We start from the raw sequence: 13,911 nt of genomic DNA, 5'->3' as shown, positions 1-13,911 counted from the left end.
TGAGATACGCTTAAATGTTGCTAAGATACGACCGGCGTAAGTCTCCTACGCCGTCGTATCTTAGCTGCATATTTACGCTGGCCGCTAGGGGCGTGTACGTGGATTTACACCTAGAATATGCAAATGAGCAAGATACGCCTATTCACGAACGTACTAGCGCCCCATACGCTGTTTACGTAAGGCATTTTTCCGGCGTAAAGATAAACCACCAAAAAGATGGCACAGCCCATGCAAGGTATAGACGACGGAACAGCCGTCGTATTTTACATCGTTTGCGTAAGCGTACGTGAATGGGGCTGGGCGTAGGTTACGTTCACGAAAGCAAGGAGTATTTGCGACGTGATTCTGAGCATGTGTGCGCATGCACCGTACCAACGGCCCTCATTTACATGGGGTCACGATTCATTACCATACAACACGCCCCCTACCTGCCTATTTTGAATTAGGCGGGGTTACGCTGGGCCATTTGCGCTATGCTGACGTAACTTAGGAGGCAAGTGCTTTGTGAATACAGTACTTGCCTCACTATGTTACGTCGGCGTAGTGCAAATGGGATGCGCTATGCCGGTATAAAGATACACCCACCGTACGTGAATCTAGCTAATAGAGTGCAGGAGATGCTCTCCTGATGGGGTGCAGGCTCAAAGAGGCAACGGCCTAGTTTCTCTGTCTTTTTATCTCTTCCCCCACAGTCCTTTGCTGCTGCCTGATGATTGGCTCAGGCTCTTCCAATAGGGAGTTTACAGACAACTTCCAATAGGGAGTTTACAAACAAGCAGTTCTGAGTGTCTGTGTGTGAAGAGAAAAAAGGAGAGGTGAAAAAGCCCACGCTGCTGCAGCAGACAGCTATCCACTAATATATTAGATCAGTCTGAAGAAGTACATGCTACACATGTGATTGGTTATTCTTTGCAAAATTAAATGTAGCGGGGTCATCCTGTCAGAGTTAAGGACAGGCCATCCTCGCTGGGACTTTATTTACGCTTGTAAATATGTAAGATACCTTTAAGGAGTTATGCATTATGGGATCGAAAGTAGCAAGAGATATGAACTCCATTGACTCTTAGGAGAAACTACACATCCCATAATGCCCTGGAGCATTGGAACATGTGACACCCCGCACAGACTTGTGGGGGAGGTTACTTAAGAAAAGGGCGCGACCGATTTCGCTCTCTCGGGACCAGCATCTTCACCTCTGCGGAGCTGCCGTCACAGCACAGCCGTGCTGCTAGGCCAGAAGCCTGGGCCTAAACCCACCAAGAGACCAACAATCCGGAAGGGAGAAAGACTCCAGTATCCAGCCCGTGTTCCCGGAGATCGAAGAAGCAGCCCAGCTGACGTCTGAAACAGTGGAGCACCCTCGTCCGGGACCCTTGTGCTGTGGAGCAGTGTTTTACCAACACTCCTTCTAAGGAGAATTCAGGCGGATCGGCCTGTCGGGTGAGAGAGTATACGCTCAGATTGACTTCCACCTAGACAGACAACTTAGTGCCACTCCACAGGCCGTAGATACGTGTTTGGTCTTTAGCTGAAACTTAGAGGCCCAGTTAACTGTTAAGTGTGTTATAGAAGTGACTGATGCTGACGAGCGATCAGTTCACCAACATCTACAATTACAGATACCTTGTTGGGTAATTTCTTTCATTGTTTGCCACTGTGAATTACAAATTTAACATGCACCTACCGGCCGCAACGTGGACCTAAATTGTTCTGCAGAACTGCTCGCTAGAGGGAGCTTGCAAGCATAGACTACCTACCTGAGTTTAGTTGAATATACTATTTTTCATCTGAACCTTCATATACTGATATTAATTGCTGATTCCTGCAAGGGCCCTTGCGGAATCGTAGTGAGATATTATTTAACAGTTATTTGTTTGTGATCTAAACCTATGCTTGTTTCTTCAAGTTCACTTGAAGTAAACTTATCTTTCTGGTTTAACTATATCCACTGTGTGAAGTGTATTTCTTGTCTGGAGGGACCTTCCATGGAAGCAGGTAGCACTATTGTTATATCACTGTATATTGTGTGCCTTCTATTGTGACCCCAGCCCAGCAGAGGTCACAGTATCTTAACCACCAGACTTCTGATGTGTCAAGGGAGGGTTCGAGCTTGTTAAATAGGGGTGAGTCAAACTAAAGAGAGTAGATCCCAAAACAAACCAGCGGCTCCTGAGGGGGTAGCGCTACAGAAACGTCTCCTAATGTACTAAGCTCTTGAGCAAATACCCTTGCAGAGTGCAACTAGACAAAGTCTAGTTGCATTTGCCTCTAGTAAATCAACCCCAAAAATATAAAACTTTTGGACTAATGTTTTGATTCCATAGCAATATGTAAAATAAATAAAAAAAATATATATGGAAAGGGATAGTGGCAAGCTGTGTTGATCAAAAGGCCGCTGGTGTTCACTGGGAAAAAAAATGTGATATGTTGATGCTGATGTTGGCGCATTACACTGTTTCCATTTCACCATAACAGTGTTGTGATGCAGTGGTTTGCGTTGTACTATAATACTATAGCATAGCAATGCTGTGGTGTGAACTGACAACATTATAAACGGGGCATTTTGCCTTGTCTATGCATTGAGACTGGAAATAGGTGCCAGCGCAGCCCCAACACATCTGGTGTTAACAAGTCCCTAGGGATTTTCCTGTGATACTTGGTTCCATCTAGTGGCCAGATGCGGTATTTTCCATTTTAAATAACTGAAAAACATTCAACTAGCATAAGAAACTGCCTAATACATGTTTTTTGCCCCATTCACATGCACTTTCACTGGGCAAATTTCTATGCAATTATTTTAATAAATTACACTTCATTGTGCAAATTATTCCCATTAATGATTTCCGTTTACAGTGTTATTTGAACCCTCACAGACATTCATTAAAACAATTCTTGAATGAAACACATTATTCTTTAACCCTTAAAAATGGAAGGCCAAGCAAGTACTATAATTTTCTTACTAAAGTAATGGAATTTGAGATGTACCCAAAGCTTTTCCTAGGAAATGCATGAAGTGAAAAAAAAAACATATTTTCCACCTTAATATTCTTAAGTTAAAAGTAAATAAAAAAGTACCCATCTGTTGTTAACTGTCCTTACATATTTCTACTGCATGCTATTTAAACTAAAGTTTATACAAAATAAAAGATCTGTAATAACCAAAGTTATTGGATAAAAAAAAACGAGCTCTAATGATCTTCTGGAAGTACAGATATGTTTTGTATGAATTGTTCCCATTTGCTTCCTGTTAAAATACCCCTTCAATGAAACACGTTCTTCTTTAACCTTTGAAACGGAAGGCCAAGCAAGTACTATAATTTCCTTGCTGAGATAATGGCATTTTAATTAGCGAAGTGACCAAATCTTTAAGGCTACTTTCACAATGAGGTTTTCAGGCGTTTTAGCGCTAAAAATAGCACCTGTAAAGCACCTGAAAACTGCCTCTAATGCCTCCCCAGTGTGAAAGCCTGAGTTTAGGAGCTCCTAAACTGCCCCTGCCCATTGGAATTAATGGGCAACGCTTCCAACACGACGCAACACAGGCGCTGTTAACCCCTTCTTCGGCCGCTAGCGTGGGGGGGGGGTTAAAAGAAAAGTGCCCTGCTAGCGGCCGAAAAGCGTCACTAAAATGATGGTAAAGGATGATGTGAACAAAAGGTTGGAAAAGCAACAGCAATCTGCTTACATACTGTGACTGTGTATATGCATTATAGCCATCTATCCAACAGGAGGCACTGTAGTGTATATCTATGGTAATGTATTTAGGGGAAGTGTTATCCGTCTTATCCCTCTAAATGTATGTAGTTGTATGCTCCTTGTTCCTGTTTCTGTCTCTGTGATGTAAAGACATATTACTGCATCCAAGAAACTTCCAGCGCTTATTTCAATACTCTGCACACACTGCTAACAATTATTTAACATAAAAAAATTATAATTTTCAACTTAAAAATAAATGTCAATTAATTTACTTTGATATTTTAAGTACCTTAAATAAATTTCATTAGTTCTTAAAACACAGCTTTTACATTTACGAAAATAATGTATAATATTGAGTAATCTAGGCAAAACTTTTACGGTATGTGCATTTCCATATTCGAATTAAGTTACATTTACTTAAAAAAATTATCTATACATTTGACTGAAATTGCGGAACGCATGTTTGCCAAAGATGTAACCGCACACGTTTTGATGCTGTATATTTTAAAAGGTTCGATGTCTTTTGAAACGTTGAAAACCTGCACAAGCCAGTTCCCATCAGGACAAAAGAGCACCACCAGTGACAAGGATTTTTCTAAGTCACTACAAAGACATGCAGTGCAATTGAAAGGTAAGAATGAACATTAAACAAATTATTGTTCACATGCTTTAAATGTTGCTTAACCTCTTCCCGCCCGCACGGCTGGTTTTTACGGCCACAATGTGGCTCTGAATTGGCAGGAGGCCGTCTATATACGGCCTCCAGGCCACTGGGGAGCGCGTGAGCGGCGCAGGGGGGCGCATGAGCGGCGCATGGGGCGCGCGACCATTGCCAGCAATGCACGTGCGCCCGCCCGCCGCGTCAGTCAGGTGCCGATGCGTGTGCCTGGCGGAGACAGGGACTTGGAGCTCTGTGTGTAAACACAGAGCTCCACGTCCTGTCAGGGAGAGGAGACTGATGGTGTGTCCCTTGTATATAGGGACAACCATCGGTCACCTTCCCCAGTCACCCCCTTTCCCCCCACAGTAAGAATCACTAATTAGGGAATACATTAACCCCTTCCTCGCCCCCTAGTGTTAACCCCTTCCCTGCCAGTCACATTTATACAGTAATCAGTGCATATTTATATCATTGTTCGCTGTATAAATGTAAATGGTCCCAAAAATGTGTCAAAAGTGTCCGATGTGTCCGCCGCAATATCGCAGTCCTGACAAAAATCACAGATCGCTGCCATTACTAGTAAAAAAAAAATATGTAGAAGAATACGTATTTTTTTATTGGATATTTATTATAGCAAAAAGTAAAAAATGTTGTTTTTTTTCAAAATTGTCGCTCTATTTTTGTTTATAGCGCAAAAAATAAAAACCGCAGAGGTGATCAAATACCACCAAAAGAAAGCTCTATTTGTGGGAAAAAAAAGGACGTCAATTTTGTTTAGGAGCCACGTCGCACGACCGCGCAATTGTCATTCAAAGTGTGACAGTGCTGAAAGCTGAAATTTCACCTGGGCAGGAAGTGGGGATATATGCCCAGCAGGCCCGGACTGGGACAAAAAATAGGCCCGGGCATTTTGGATTAAGCAGCCCATGACATGCTAACCGACACCTCCGGCAGAGAACATGGGGGAGGTGGAGAGCATGCAGGGAGGTGGAGAGCACAGGGAGGGTGGTGGAGAGCACTGGGGGGTGGCAGAGACCATGGGAAGAGGTGGAGAGCCCTGGGGGGTGGCAGAGAGCCCTGGGGGTGGCAGAGAGCACTGGGGGGGGGGTCACGTGGCAGAGAGCACTAGGGGGAAGGTTGAGAGCACTGGGGGGGTGGCGTGGCAGAGAGCACTGGGGGAGGTGGAGAGCACTGGTGGGAAGGTTGAGAGCACTGGGGGGTGGCAGAGAGCACTGGGGTGGTGGCAGAGAGCCCTGGGGGTGGCAGAGAGCACTGCAGGGATTGGCAGAGAGCACTGCAGGGGTGGAGGAGAGCACTGCGGGGGTGGAGGAGAGCACTGCGGGGGTGGAGGAGAGCCCTGGTTGGAAGTTGAGAGCACTGAGGGGTGGCAGAGAGCATGGAGGGAGGTGGAGAGCACTGGGGGGTGACAGAGAACCCTGAGGGGAGGTTGAGAGCACTGGGGGGTGGTAAAGAGCACTGGGGGGTGGCAGAGAGTACTGGGAGGTGGCGGAGAGCACTGGGAGGGGGTGGCAGAGAGCACTGGAAGGGGGTGGCAGAAATCACTGGGAGGGGGTGGCAAAAATCACTGGGGGGGGGGTGGCAGAGAGCACTGGAAGGGGGTGGCAGAAATCACTGGGGGGGGTGGGTGGCAGAGAGCACTGGGGGGGTGGCAGAAATCACTGGGAGGGGGTGGCAAAAATCACTGGGGGGGGGGGGTGGGTGGCAGAGAGCACTGGGGGGGTGGCAGAAATCACTGGGAGGGGGTGGCAAAAATCACTGGGGGGGGGTGGCAGAGAGCACTGGGAGGGGGTGGCAGAAATCACTGGGGGGGTGGGTGGCAGAGAGCACTGGGAGGGGGTGGCAGAAATCACTGGGGGGGGGGGTGGCAGAGAGCACTGGGAGGGGGTGGCAGAAATCACTGGGGAGGGGGTGGCAGAGAGCACTGGGAGGGGGTGGAGATCACGAGGAGGCAAAGTGTATGAGAGGTGTAGAAGGAGCAGTGGGGGCGGCTGCATATAAAAAATCATTTTCTCCATCTCCCTTCTGCTGTATTGGAATGCCTGCTTCTCCTCTACCTCCCGCTGCCTCAGGCATTCCAATACAGCAGAAGGGAGACAGAGAAAAAGATTTTTTATATGCAGCCGCCCCCACTGCTCCTTCTATCCAGGTTACAGGAGGGGGGGGGGCTGCACTCACGTTTTCTGCTATATCCGGGCCGGTGTAAGGAGCAACAGGTGTCCGCTCTGGCTCCTCCCCCTCGCAGTCACGCCCCCCGGCCGTGGAGAGGCCGAAGGCTTCTCATCTAGCTCCTCCCCCTGTGTTTACGTCCACCCGGGAGGCCGCGGAGAGGCTTGATGAGCGGCGCGGGTTTAAAGAGACATGTGCCCCGCGACTTGCAGCCTGGCGGCCTCTCGGTGGCCGCGGCCCACCGGGCGAATGCCCGGTTTGCCCGATGGCCAGTCCGGGCCTGATGCCCAGTAAGCAAGTAGTTAACATTCCATCCAAAATTTTTGTTTTAAATTGCCGATTAATATATTTAAAATAAATGGACATACATCCGTTGTATACACCTATTGAGACAACTCACTTATGTGCACGCAAAGTTTTCACTTACTGCATTCTGCAGAACGCAACCAAGATGCAGGCTGAGTGACCGCCAGCTGTCAAGCTTAAAAACTATTTTGTGCCACAAAAACTAATGTTTCAGCCGGTCCGGTTTTTGAGTGCCACCCACATTGCACCTGATGTTTATAAAATTTAAAAACAAATATAGCATTCGTTTGCACTGCATCTGTGCTGATTTGTGCTGCAAAAACAAACATATGTGCTGGTTTGGTTTCAGAGATTTTGCACATTATAGTTGGTGAAATCTCTCCCACTTTGCACCACATGTTATTACATTTTAAAAACAATTATACAATTTGTTTGTGCTGATTTGTAGCACAAAAACAAACTTTTTGTTTGTTCGGTTTTTGAGATATTGGACATTCAACCTAAAGCCCTGCCCACTTGATATTGGACATTATGGGCCAGATCCTCAAAAGAGATACGGCGGCGTAACTGCTGTTACGCCGTCGTATCCCTGGTCCTAACTATGGAACTGATCCACAGACTCAGTTTCCCATAGTTAGGACGAAGATCCGACATGTGTAATTGAATTACACTGTCGGATCTTAAGGATGCAATTCTAGGCCGGCCGCTAGGTGGCGAGGCCATTGAGGCCGGCGTAGAATATGCAAATGACCAGTTACGGCGATCCACGAACGCTCCGACGGGCCCGACGCTCTAAATCTACGTCGTTTACGTCGAGTTCCGCCGCGTAAAACTAGGGCTAAGCCCTAGTTGTCCTAAGCCATGTTAAGTATGGCCGTCGTTCCCGCGTCGAATTTTAAATTCTACGTCGTTTGCGTAAGACGTCCGTGAATGGCGCTGGACGCCATTTACGGTAACGTCTAAGCAAATGACGTCGGAGCGACGTCAGTTAGCGCAATGCACGTCGGGTAATTTACCCGACGGAGCATGCGCAGTACGTCCGGCGCGGGAGCGCGCCTAATTTAAATGGGACTCGCCCATTTGAATAGGAACGCCTTGCGCCGGACGGATTTAAGTTACAGCGCCGCAAAATTCCAGGTAAGTGCTTTGTGGATCGGCACCTAACTTTGGAATTTTGCGGCGGAGTAACTTAAATCAGAAAAGTTACGTTGCGCCAAGGCTTTGTGGATAACCCCCTATGTAACCTAAACCCTTGCTCACTTTGCACTATGTTATTACATTTCAAAAACAAATATACCATATTTCTGCTGCATTGGAAGGAAAAATAAGCATATTGGTATAGTGTATTTTTTCATATAGCACTCTCATTATGTTTCAGAAAGAATGATTATGGGACTCATTTATGCTTTTAGCCTGAGCTACCCTAAAAACCTAAAATCTACCTTTGAAGTTTTTCAGAATATCTTTTTAGAGCTAGATGTGGGTAATCTATCTTTAAAAGTTCACACTTTAACCGCTTGCTGACTAGCCATTGTCATTATACTGCGGCAGGTCGGCTCTCCTGCGCAAACATCCATAATTGTACGTTGGTCTTTGCACAGGAGATAACAGCGGGAGCGTGCCCACCGGTCTGTCGGACTCGATGTCTGCTGATGACCACGATTGCGGTATACAGAGGCCGAACGGGAATCTGCCTATGTAAACAAGGCGATGCCCATTTTGCCAGTTGACATGTTAGAGATCTACTGCTCCCAGTAATCGGGAAGCTTTTCTTTTTTAATAAAGGACTTTCTCCACGGTGTATGTATGTGTGTTTTTTTACTATTATTTACATTTCCTTAGTGAATTGGTAGAGGTACAATGTACCCCATTACCAATTTACATAGGGGGGCTGGATCTGGGGGTCCTCTTTGTTAAAGGGGTCTTCCAGATTCTGATAAGCCCCCCGCCTGCAGACCCCCACAACCACCGGCCAGGGTTGTGGGTATGAGGCCCCTGTCCCCATCAACATGGGGACATCCTCCCCATGTTGAGGGTATGTGGCCTGGTACGGCTCTCTCGCCCCCCCTCTTTTCTGCGGCCGGCCAGGTTACGTGCTCGGATAAGGGGTCTGGTGTGGATTTTTGGGGGAACTCCATGCCATTTTTTTTTATCTGGGGTGGAGTTTCCCTTAAAATCCACACGTCATTTTTTTCTAAATTGACGGCGGGGTTCCCCCTTAATAACCATACCAGATCTGAAGGGCCTGGTAATTGAATTTGGGGGGACCCCCACGCTTTTTTTTTTATGAATGAATTTTCTCTGAATTTCCGGGAGCCGACAATTCATTATAGCCGCAAATGATTTTTAAATTACTTTTTTTCCTTCAGAAATTACACTTTGTGCAGGGACAATTCTAAGCACGGGAAACATGCGCTATTTCACAGGCATACTAGACACCCCCCCTAGGTACGAAATTTAAAGGAATATTTCACTTTTATTGTTTCACTTTAAGCATTATTAACTTCACTGCTCCCGAAAAAAACTTCAGTTTTTAAAACTTTTTTTTGCATTGATACATGTCCCCTGAGGCAGGACCCAGGTCCCCAAACACTTTTTAGGACAATAAATTGCATATTAGCCTTTAAAATTAGCACTTTAGATTTCAAACGTTCGAGTCCCATAGACTTTAACATGGTTCTGAAGTTCACACAAACTTTTGGTCTGTTCGCAGGTTCTGGTGCGAGCCGAACAGGGGTGTGTTCGGCTCATCTCTAGTTAGCACTTTCATCTAGCAGCAAAAGGGTCACTGGTTCATATCCTGACCACAACACTCCCTGCATGCTCTACCCTATGCCTGTGTAGGATTCCTCCCACACTCCAAAGACATGCTGTAGGGTAATTGGCTCCTGAGTATGAATGTGAGTCCAGGATCTTAGATTGAATGAAAGGGACTGATGTGAATGTACAATGTATATATAAAACACTCTTTAAATTGACAATGCTATATAAGTACTTGACGTAAATAAGGTAATGTATGTGTTCCTATATAAAAGAAGGGATGGGGACAGGGGACGAGGGACAGTGGCTAGGGCTGGTCCTCTAAGAATCCCCTCCCCCCAAAAAGGGGGCGTTTATGGGACTATCTCGGTACTGGGTAAAAAATAACATACATATAATATAAAAATATATTTTATTACATACAATTGTTGAACAAAGAATACATGGTAAAATTGAAAAGACAGGACCTCAGGGAGTACCCCCGGGCAATTTTGTTGTTGCAAACATATAGACTGGTCTATGCCTCGACTAGTTTCGCGGTGAAACCGCTTTCTCAAGAGAACCAATCTATAAAGCAATTAAATACAATTAATGTTATGCAAATATGATAAATTCAACAATAGCCATAGTAATACAATGCAATAACAAAATAAAAGTAAAACAAAGGAAAAAAGCTCACCCATAATTAGGTGGTGAAGTGTGGTATCAGGCAACCCAGGTGGGGTAACCCCCCCGCGACGGACAAGGGGGATATTGCGGAAAACTCTGATTGGAGGCATGAAATAGATACAAGTTCAAGTAGGAAGCAATGTCAAGGCAAGAGAGGGGGACACCTGTGGAGGAATTGAAGGAAAGGGGAGTGATGGGACAGGGGGAGAAGGGACCGAGAGGGAGGACAGAGGGGGGAGGGAATAGCTGAGAAAACCAGGGAGGGGAAAGAGGGAAAATGGAGGGAAAGGGGGGGAGAAGGGGGGAGGGAGGGGAAGGGGGGGAGAAAAGGGGGGAGGGGAAGAAGAAGGGGGGGGAAGGAGAACAAGGGGAGGGAGGAGGAGGGGGAGAGGTAAGGACAGGGCAGGAAAAGGGGGGGGGGGAGAAAAGAGGGGTGGGATAAAGTGCAGGAGGAGGGGATGGGGAAGGAGGAGGGGGTTTTTTTTGGGGGTGGGGGAATTAGGGAGGGCAAGGGAGGGGGGGGCAGGAGGGATACCCATAACCAAAACAAGGCTAAACAGAACCAATTTAAACTCACCAAATAGTTAAATGATGGTGGTATGAATGCCAAACCATATGTTGGTTCACTAAATTGCGGGGATGGTGAGACAGATGGAGGGTGTGGACATCCCAAGGTAATCATGACCAGGAAGGTGTAATTAATATAGGTGGATAATATAGGGTCCATCATAGCAAGGGACTGCCCAAAAAGGGGGAGTCAATAAATGCAATGATAGTAGGTTAGGATGGGTAATTGGAATGGATATACAAATAGCCTGGAAGAATTATGCCTATGGGAGTCTCCCCTCCAGGAGGTAGGTAGTCCGTCTCAGAGCTGTGGTCCGCATATAGGAACCATGGGGAGAGATCCGCGGTGCTCACTCACGGGCAGAAGCCCTTTAAGTGAGCTCCCCAACCCAATGACCCCAGAGCCGCCGCCAATCAGCGGCGTCTGACGTCATAGGTCAGTTCCTCCACACGGCGCGGGTTCACGTTGAACGCTGTCCGCGCGTGCGCCCTCAACACGGACCATAGGGGCGGAGAGCCCAGTCCGGGGAAGGCAAGGAGGGGACAGGCAGAGGCTCGTCCCTCCCAGGGGAAACACAAGTCCGCCGACATGGGGAGAAAGAAACCAGGCAGCCAACGACCACACATAACCACCAGGGGTCGCTATCTATATATACAGGAATTACAAGACATACATTTAGAATTAAAAGGCGATTAACAATAAATTGGGGGAAGAGTAATTCCCACAATAAATAGATCACAAATAGGTTGTTAAACCATGCAGGAGGTGGTCACAAGGAGGGCTAATGGGCTGGAGGAGTTTTCAAAACCGAATAGAGCCCCTGTGACAGGGCAGCTAAATCCATGAATATTCGTTTTTAATTCCCATAGTTGATAATGTGATTGGGGACAATGTGATAAACAATTATGATAAAAACGTATGACAGCAAAGGCATGCTGATAAGTGTATGAGTAAGTAAACTAAATACATGGGAGTGCTCGTGAGAGCAAGAAAGTGAGGGTAAATGATATGGCAAAAACCATTAAGAAGGTGACCTAAAGGGGTGGTCAGGGTGCAAGTGAGGTGAAAGTTATGAAACAATAAAGGGTCAAAGACACCATAGTGTCAATTGCCTGAGGTGTGTTGAATGTATGGTGAAAAAAATATAATAACAGAAACGTGTTGATTTCAATAATGGGATGGCATGTCCATTTAAGGTGTAGTAGTTAAAATTATAATTATTAAACCAGGGGGAGGGAGAAGGAATGATTCTCCTTAATGGCAGGGCATGACAATCAATAATGGAATAATATGATGGTAATCAAGGGACGGTGATAATCAGCATGGGATTCCAAGTGTGGATAACATATGGAAATCCTGTTGGGTCGGAGGGTTGTCCAATCCCTTAAACCCATGATCTTAGGTAAAGACCAATGAGTTATGCTGACTACGTCCTACTTGAGGATCATAATCACTGAATTGGTGAATATGGTCAGAATTATTCAAACTCCTTGATGACATAGAATAAATAAATAATGCTGGTAAAATAATATAGTTGTCAATTACAACCTATGTACTCGGTGCCGAGGGCCTCCAATTGTCCAGTTAGCCCAAGGACAACCTCCCAGTGATCGATATCATTATCATTAAGATAATATTGATTACAGGTTTGAGGCACTCAGGGAAAAGAGAAACGGGTGTGTTATCCACCCTAATATTATGCAAAAAATGTTGGAGTATGGCCTCAGATAAATAAGGTAGTTACTAATAAAAGTGTACCATCATCCCGATTAATATATAAAAGAAGGGATGGGGACAGGGGACGAGGGACAGTGGCTAGGGCTGGTCCTCTAAGAATCCCCTCCCCCCAAAAAGGGGGCGTTTATGGGACTATCTCGGTACTGGGTAAAAAATAACATACATATAATATAAAAATATATTTTATTACATACAATTGTTGAACAAAGAATACATGGTAAAATTGAAAAGACAGGACCTCAGGGAGTACTCCCGGGCAATTTTGTTGTTGCAAACATATAGACTGGTCTATGCCTCGACTAGTTTCGCGGTGAAACCGCTTTCTCAAGAGAACCAATCTATAAAGCAATTAAATACAATTAATGTTATGCAAATATGATAAATTCAACAATAGCCATAGTAATACAATGCAATAACAAAATAAAAGTAAAACAAAGGAAAAAAGCTCACCCATAATTAGGTGGTGAATTGTGGTATCAGGCAACCCAGGTGGGGTAACCCCCCCGCGACGGACAAGGGGGATATTGCGGAAAACTCTGATTGGAGGCATGAAATAGATACAAGTTCAAGTAGGAAGCAATGTCAAGGCAAGAGAGGGGGACACCTGTGGAGGAATTGAAGGAAAGGGGAGTGATGGGACAGGGGGAGAAGGGACCGAGAGGGAGGACAGAGGGGGGAGGGAATAGCTGAGAAAACCAGGGAGGGGAAAGAGGGAAAATGGAGGGAAAGGGGGGGAGAAGGGGGGAGGGAGGGGAAGGGGGGGAGAAAAGGGGGGAGGGGAAGAAGAAGGGGGGGGAAGGAGAACAAGGGGAGGGAGGAGGAGGGGGAGAGGTAAGGACAGGGCAGGAAAAGGGGGGGGAGAAAAGAGGGGTGGGATAAAGTGCAGGAGGAGGGGATGGGGAAGGAGGAGGGGTTTTTTTTGGGGGTGGGGGAATTAGGGAGGGCAAGGGAGGGGGGGGGGCAGGAGGGATACCCATAACCAAAACAAGGCTAAACAGAACCAATTTAAACTCACCAAATAGTTAAATGATGGTGGTATGAATGCCAAACCATATGTTGGTTCACTAAATTGCGGGGATGGTGAGACAGATGGAGGGTGTGGACATCCCAAGGTAATCATGACCAGGAAGGTGTAATTAATATAGGTGGATAATATAGGGTCCATCATAGCAAGGGACTGCCCAAAAAGGGGGAGTCAATAAATGCAATGATAGTAGGTTAGTATGGGTAATTGGAATGGATATACAAATAGCCTGGAAGAATTATGCCTATGGGAGTCTCCCCTCCAGGAGGTAGGTAGTCCGTCTCAGAGCTGTGGTCCGCATAT

General features: G+C 46.2%; 1 long non-coding RNA gene across 1 annotated transcript; it reads right to left on the bottom strand.

The window, feature by feature from the left end:
• Window positions 1-10,005: 10,005 nt before the first annotated feature.
• On the bottom strand, window positions 10,006-11,052 carry LOC120944846. The gene is made up of 3 exons (XR_005750504.1): window positions 10,857-11,052; window positions 10,290-10,375; window positions 10,006-10,177 (listed from the first exon to the last, which is right to left on the bottom strand). It is a non-coding gene; the product is annotated as an uncharacterized LOC120944846 (long non-coding RNA).
• Between the last annotated feature and the right edge of the window lie 2,859 nt (window positions 11,053-13,911).

Source organism: Rana temporaria, chromosome 7, assembly GCF_905171775.1.
Source record: "Rana temporaria chromosome 7, aRanTem1.1, whole genome shotgun sequence".
Classification (NCBI taxonomy): Eukaryota; Metazoa; Chordata; class Amphibia; order Anura; family Ranidae; genus Rana; species Rana temporaria.
This window is presented reverse-complemented; position numbering and strand designations above follow the sequence as displayed.